Raw genomic sequence first — 7,803 nt, forward strand, 5'->3', positions numbered from 1 at the left:
GGGCGGTTGTGACATGCCTTTCACAGTCGCCATCTTCCTGAAAACTTGCAAGTCTGTGCCTCCCAGCAGACTGAGTTTCGCCCAGCTCCACGCGGGCTCAGAAGCAGCTGCCGTAGTCCTCGTTTCAAGTCGACGGTCCCCAATGAGACAGCGAAGGTAAGTCCCGACCGACCATGGCGAGGAGGGAAAGAAAGCACGTGGTGCCCAGCTTTGGTCCGCTGGTTCGCTCCACAGACATTTACCGAGCACGCGCTCTGGGCCATCCCTGTGGCGTCTGAGGGCAGGGAGGGCGGCAGTGAGCAGAGCGTGCCCTCGGGGCCTCACTCTCCCACTGCAGGACACAGGGGATCAGACAAGCCTGTGCCTTATGCAGAATGGGAGACGGCGTAACTGCAGAGCAGGGCAGGCCACACGGGAAGGACAATTTTCAGTTTGGGGGGGAGGTCGGAGAAGTTCTCATTAAGGCATCATTGAGAACAGACCGAAGGAGACGAGGGAGCAAGGTGGGAGAAGTGCAGAGGGAGCTGCAAGTGCAATGGGCCTGAGGCACCAAGCAGAGGGAGGCAGGAGTGGGCTGACGCCTCCAAGAACAGCGAGAAGGCTGGTGAGGCTGGAGTGAAGTGAGTGAGGAGGGGATGTGGTGGGCACTGAGGCCCGAGCTGTGTGGGCCCCGGGGGTCTGCCAGGCTCCGGTGTCCATCCTGTGCGAGGTGGTTTGGAGGGTTTGAGCAGAGAAGTATCCCGTTTGGACTTGCAGCAGGATCACACTGCGACTGTGCTCGAGGCTGCTGCAGGAACCTGGGCAGGTCACGGTGGCGGCTTGGCCCGGGTGCTGACAGCGGAGGCGATGAGCAGTGCTCTGTCTGGACGTCTTCAGAAGGCAGGCCACAGACTTTGGCAACGTGAGGTGTGAGAGAGGAACACATCCCGGGAGGAACCCCAGGGCCGGGCAGAGCGCCTGCAGGGCAGGGCTGCTGAGATGGGAAGGTGGGCAGGTGTGGGGGCCGTCTGCGACATCTGGGGGTCAGCCAGGTGGAGGGGGCAAGCCACACTCGGCGACATCGCCTGCAGCTCAGGGGAGCAGGCCCAGTGCAGGTGTCGCATGTGGGGGCTGTCAGAGCACAGAGTACAGACGTGATTGTTAAAACTACAGCTCTGTGTGGGGTCACGGGGGACAGTGGGGGACAGCTAGCAGAGGAAAGGTCCAGGGCTGGAGGATGGGCATTCTGATCCAGGAGGCTGGGGAGATGAGGAGGAACCAGCCCTGGTGCAGAGAAGGAGCAGCCGGGGAGTGGGAGATGCCACGAGGCCTGTGCGGAAATGCGCCAGATAAGGAAGTGCACCACATGAGGAAGTGTGCCAGATGAGGAAGTGTGCCAGACCTGGAAGTGCGCCAGGTGAGGAAGTGCCTCCAGATGAGGAAATACCTCCAGGTGATGAAGTTCTCCAGGTGAGGAAGTGCTCCAGGTGAAGAAGTGTCTCCAGGTGAGGAAGTGCTCCAGGTGAGGAAGTGTCACCAGGTAAGGAAGTGTCTCCAGGTGAGGAAGTGCTCCAGGTGAGGAAGTGTCACCAGGTGAGGAAGTGCTCCAGGTGAGGAAGTGCTCCAGGTGAGGAATTGTCTCCGGTTGAGGAAGTGCTCCAGGTGAGGAAGTGCTCCAGGTGAGGAAGTGCTCCAGGTGAGGAATTGTCTCCAGTTGAGGAAGTGCTCCAGGTGAGGAAGTGCTCCAGGTGAGGAAGTGCTCCAGGTGAGGAAGTGTCACCAGGTGAGGAAGTGCTCCAGGTGAGGAAGTGCTCCAGGTGAGGAAGTTCTCCAGGTGAGGAAGTTCTCCAGGTGAGGAATTGTCTCCAGGTGAGGAAGTGCTCCAGGTGAGGAATTGTCTCCTGGTGAGGAATTGTCTCCAGGTGAGGAAGTGTACCTCCTCTGAGAGTCACTCCATCTGCGGAGGGGGCAGGAGACCTCAGAGGTGATTTGTTTTAACCGAGACAGTGGCTCCCCGTGGTGGAGCATCGGCATTGGGGGAGTGGGCAGGGCAGGGCTCCCCGTCCTTGCTGCGGGCGGCTGCCTCAGGGGAGAGCAGACTCGTGTGGGCTGGGAGGCTGGGGGATGTTGGCCTCCTCCTCTCACATTCAGCTCAAGGACCACAGAGGGCGTGGGGGCAACACACTGCCCTGGGTACCCTGTGTTGGCTCACGAGCTGCTCAGGGGGACGGCTTCTTGTCACTGCCAGAACATCGCTTGATACACGCCAAGGAGGAGCAGTTTAAAAGGCTCCTCCCCCAACCCCAGCCCCGAGGCCTGTCTCCCTTCCGCCTCTCCCTTTGCGCACACGCCAGGGTGGAGAGAGCAGGAGCCGCAGGGCCACCGAGCCGTGAGCTGCGCAGGTGAGAGCTGGAGCATCAGGGCTGGCTGCTTGAAAGGAGAGCCTCGTGGACGTGGACGGGTGGCTCTTTCATGCAGGCTCCGCCCTGGCTGTGGGGCGCAACTTTCCATATCCGGATGCTGTCACTCACACAGCTGTGTCCGTCTGGGCGCAGACTTCCTTTGATATTCTGAGCCGCAGCCGGGAGCTCCGACCCAAATCCAGCTACACAGACTTGCACTTGCTCCTTGAGAGAGAGGCCGGCGACGTTTCAGAGCCACTCCATGCCTGGTGCACAAGCTGGCCGCGTGGGGGGTTAGGCATGCCTCCGAGCTGACTTACTTGAAACATAATTGCTCCTATTTCGCTCCCAGGACAGGTGTCACGATGGGTTGGAGTTATCCAACCCCAACGGGTATGTGCCCGTTTTCCTGCAATTAACAGTCTCGGTGTTCAGTTCAACTGCATTATCCACACTCAAAAACTCCAGGGAAATACGATCCTTTGTTTCTAGTTCATCCGTGGGTGCTGGTTACCGCATGCCAATCTTCAGAGTGGAAGTTTGTTGGGTCCCAAGGGGCCCCGGCCTTGGGATCTCAGTGGGCCCTCTTCAAATTGAGCTGACCATCATGAGATTATTGTGGCCATTATGACTCGCAAATACGGTTTCTTAAAGAGGAACAATTGCAGACCACTGAGCAGTTAGACTTTGCGTTGACTGAGGGAAGGAGAAGATGGAGGAAAGACCCTCCTGCTCAGATGTGGTCTTTTTTTTGGAGGAGTTGGTGGTGGGAGTTAAAGCTGAAAGGCCTTCGGTTGAGTAAGTCACTTTGCTTATCAGAGCCTTGGTTTCCCCACCTGTAAACATCAGAAAAGGACAGCAAAATGGGGCTGCTGCCCTGATTTGCGTGTCCTCCTGGAGCAGGGCCATGCCGGTCTTCTCTGTGTCATTCTAATTTTAGTATATGTGCTGCTGAAGTGAGCACATAATTTTGTTTTTTAGAAAATAATCTTTTTGGGAATAAATCTAACCAAGAAGGTAAAAGACTTGGGCCCTGAAGACTACAAAGCATTGCTGAAAGAAGCTAAAGACACAAGTAAATGGAAAGACACCTGTGTTCAGGATTGGAAGCTTTAAAATTGTGAAGATGTCAATACCATCCAGAGCGGTCTGCAGATTCAATGTAATCCTACCGAACCCAACGGCATTTTCCTGCAGAAATAAAAACAATCATCCTAAAAGTCACATGGAATCTCAAGGGACCCCAAATAGCCAAAACAATCTTGAAAAAGAACAAAGTTGGCAGACTCACATTTCTTGATTCAAAACATATTACAAATTTACAAAGCAGAGTGATACTGCCATTAAGACGCGCATTTAGATCAACGGAACAGAGCAGAGAGTCCAGAAATAAACCCTCATGTATGTGGTCAAATGACCTTCCACAAGGGGACCAAGAACGCTCCTGGGGAAAGGACAGTCTCTTCAACAAACGGTGCTGGGAAAACTCGGTATCCACATGCACAAGAATGAATCTGGACCCTTACCTTACACGATATACAAAAATTAACTCAAAATGGACTAAAGATCCAAACACAAGACCTAGAACTAGAAAATTCCTAGAATAAACACGGGGGAAAGCTTCCTGTAAGTTGTCTGTATCATGTACATAAAGCCTGGATGAAAGAGTCGCCCTTGCACGAGGCTCACCTTTCACCCAGCTGTCCCAAATCATCTATCTGATAAGGGACTGATAGCCAGAATTTATAAGAAACTTTACAGTTCAACAACAAACCCTCCCCAAAATAACCTGATTAAAATGTGGGCAAAGGACTTGAATAGACATTTCTCCAAAGAAGATACACAGATGGCCAACAGGCGCATGAAAAGATGCTCCACATCACTAATCATTAGAGAAATGCTAAGCAAAACCAAGATGAGATGATGTCACTTCACACCTGTTAGGACGGCCGTTATCAAAAAGATGACAGGTAACAAGTGTTGGTGGGGATGTGGAGAAAAGGGGAACCCTTGGGCACTATTGGTGGGAGTGTAAAATGGCGCAGCCACAATGGAAAACAGTATGGCAGCTCCTCAAAAAATTAAAAATAGGATTATCTAATGATCCAGCAAGTCCATCTCTAGGCACTGGGACTATGAATTCCAATATCCAAAAGAATCGAAAGCAGGGCCTCAAAGAGGTATTTGTACACCCATGTTCACAGCAGAGTTACTTACAATGGCCGAGACATAGAAGCAACCTGTGTCCATGGACAGATGAATGGATGAACCAAATGTGGTCCATCCATACAAGGGAATATTATTCAGCCTTTAAAAAGAAGGAATCCTGACCCATGCTATGACACAGATAGATCTTATGCTAAGTGTAATAATCCCGTCACAGAAAGACAGATACTGTGCTCCCACCCACGTGAAAAATCTGGAGTGGTCAAACCCACAGAGACAGAGAGTGGGGTGGGGGGAGCGGGACCGGGGCGGAGGGAGTGGGGAGGTGGGTTTAATGGGGACAGAGTTTCGGTTTTGCAAGATGAAAAGCTTGGGAGATGCACAGCACAACCTGAATGGACTGAACAGCACACTTGACGATGGTTAAGAGGGTAAATTTTGTGTTACGTGCATTTTACCATAATTAAACATTTTTTAAAACCCCAAGATATTCCAAGCTAAAGTGAGGTAGTTTTCAGTAGAAACCAGGATTCTAAAGCTGACATTACTAATCTATGAGGAGCAGACATGAACGTATGAGGAGTATAACAGTGCTTGGTGTTTCCCAGACACTAAAACACACACAAAACTCAAGGTACAGTTCTGTGAATAGTAAAGAATGTTCACATTTTAAGTCATGAAAAGACTTTTTTAATTGAATAAGGGCTCAGGAAAAAACCCCATCTTCTCAGACCAAATCAAAACTAAGGGGCTTCGTGGTTTTGAATTGCTTTGCATGACTCCAAGGCCACGAGGCCACTGGAGCGAAGCGTCTGGTGGGGGCAGTGCACACTTCTGCCTGTTTCTCTGGTGACACTGAGCAGGCCCTGGGGGCTGTGTGGCTGGGAAGCTCAGGACAGACCTGTGGTTTGCAAACAGCGAAGGTCACTGCCATCCTGGCCCTCGAGGCCACGTGGGTGCCGGCTCAGCACTCCTGCGGATGCGGCCACCACCCACCCCAGGGCTCCTCGGAAAGCTTCGTGGCTCTGAGAGGGGTCAGGATGTGCCCTGACCCTGCGAGGGGCTTCGGGGGTCTCTAGACACCACTGTCTCTCTCACGCTGCCTGCCCACCAGCCGCTGCAAGGGCTTCAAGCCATGTGAGGAGGCTGAGGGGGCGTGGTTCTCTGCAAGACCGTGGAAGCGGTCAGGGAGGGACATTCAGAGCTGAGTCTCTCCAAGGAGAAGGCCAATGACGAGAGCGAAATGCCAGTCACTGTGCAGGTGGAAGGAGGCAGGAGCTTGTCCCAGCCCCAGGGCTCTCCACGTCCTGCAGTTATGGGTTACGGGGGACGGCGGCCCGAGGGGGAGGGGTCAGTCCCCTGGAGAGGGACTCGGTGGCAGGCAACACGAGCAGGCGAGGAAGTCAAGGCCCGAGCGTTTCCTGAACCCTGAAGTCCCTGCTCGTGCTTCTCAGCCTTTGGCAGCTCTGCTCTTTCTTTTTTTCTTTTAATTTTATATGAGAAATACTCTTTATTTCTCTCAATTTTTACCCATTAATGATGCCAATCATAGTCTGGAATCTGAATGCAGAAGCACAGGCTTATAGCAACCTGTCTGATGTAATTTACAGGAATGCGTTTTATCGTAAAAGCTGGGGCCATTTGTACCTGGCAAGGGCCTGGCCATAATCATCTCTGTGCCTATATTTAGTAGAAAATTAAGCCAGTGTTTCTGGGCACTTAGTAGTTTTCCACTTCACATTGTATCGGTTAAACTTGGCCTTGGTTGTGCCAGATTTCGATCACAAGTATAAGAGTTATCATCTGATTATTCCACCTGCGTTATGATTTTTATAAAAGGATTTCTGAATCAGGGTAAGGCTGTGGACATACTGCGTCTAGATTGTTCTTTTAAAAAACAAATGCAAACACATAGATATATTTACAGACAAAATAGATAAATGTGGTTTGTAGAATGTCCGGGTCAGTGCATTGATAAGGCTGGCGATCTGAAGACTGACCAATGGCCATCATCAGTTGTTAGGGGCTGAGTTGTGTCCCCCTAAAATTCGTAGGCTGAAGTCCTGCCCTCAGTATCTCAGATGTGACTGTATTTGGAGATGGGGCCTTTAAAGATGTGATTAAGCAAAAGTGAGGTTGTTAGGGTGGGCCCTGATCCAGTCTGACTGGTGTCCTGATAAGAAGAGGTGATAAGGACACACACTCACGCACAGAGGGACGACCATGTGAGGACACAGGGAGAAGATGGGCGTCTGTAAGCCAAGGAGAGAGGCCTCAGGAGGAACCAGTCCTGCCCACACCTTGATCTCAGCCCTCCAGCCTCCAGGAGCGGAGAGAGAACACATTTCTGTTGTCTAAGCTGCCCGTCTGGGTGCTTTGTGGGGCCTCCCCAGCAAACTGGTGCACAGGGGGGTGTGAGTGCCACGGGGGCCCCAGCGCTCTCTTCTCTCTGACTTTTCTTCTCCTGTGATGTGACAGATGCTGCTGGCAGAGAACACACTGTCCATTCCACCTTCTCCTCTGCATAGAATCCTGCTCTTCTTGGGGAACGGTGTGCTTTGCTAAACTCTTGACTTTCTGGCTGCCTTTCAGCTCTACACGCAGCATACAGGCAGAACCGCTGCAGGTGGATGCCTCTTGCTAGGAGAGAAGGCAGAGCCACCCTGGAGAGACCCCACCTTTATGCACGGTTCTGCTTTCCAGGGAACAGGGGTGTGCCCAGCCATGGTCTGTGACAATAAGGCACCCCATGGGAGACGGGGGCACAGAGGGATGGAAAGAGTGGTCCCTGACAGCCTTGTTTCTCAGCCTCACCTGTCCCCAGGCTTCTTCTTGTGGGAGAAATAGCAATTCATGCTTCTGTTACTTGTACCAAACCCTGTTATAACGGATGAGCGTCAGGAGCCGGGTAAAGTATGGCAAGCCCACGTCTGAACCTAGAGTAACATGGAGATAGCTGGAGAGGGTAGATTCAGGATGCGGTCACACAGGGAAAAATGGGAGCTCACTGGGCTGGAACTAGAATACATCTGCCAAGGTGGTGCGTGAAGGGGATGCGTGCAAAGCTTTGAAAAGTTGAAACTTTGGAATTCAAACAATTCCAACTCTCCTGGTCCTGTAGCTAAATAGCAACGGTGAGAAAGAAGTGAGAGTTTTAGGTGACGGAGATCAACGGCTCGACCGTGGGCTGACCCTTCTACAAAGCGAATTTGCTCTCAGGCTGGGGCGCTCGTCCCCAGCGGTCATGAGCGCTCTT

General features: G+C 52.2%; 1 non-coding gene across 1 annotated transcript; it reads right to left on the reverse strand.

The window, feature by feature from the left end:
- Positions 1 to 3,239: 3,239 nt before the first annotated feature.
- LOC123283595 (U6 spliceosomal RNA) lies at positions 3,240 to 3,345 on the reverse strand. Its single transcript, XR_006524274.2, has one exon. It is a non-coding gene; the product is annotated as a U6 spliceosomal RNA (small nuclear RNA).
- Positions 3,346 to 7,803: the final 4,458 nt, after the last annotated feature.

Source organism: Equus asinus, chromosome 1 (assembly GCF_041296235.1).
Source record: "Equus asinus isolate D_3611 breed Donkey chromosome 1, EquAss-T2T_v2, whole genome shotgun sequence".
NCBI lineage: Eukaryota > Metazoa > Chordata > Mammalia > Perissodactyla > Equidae > Equus > Equus asinus.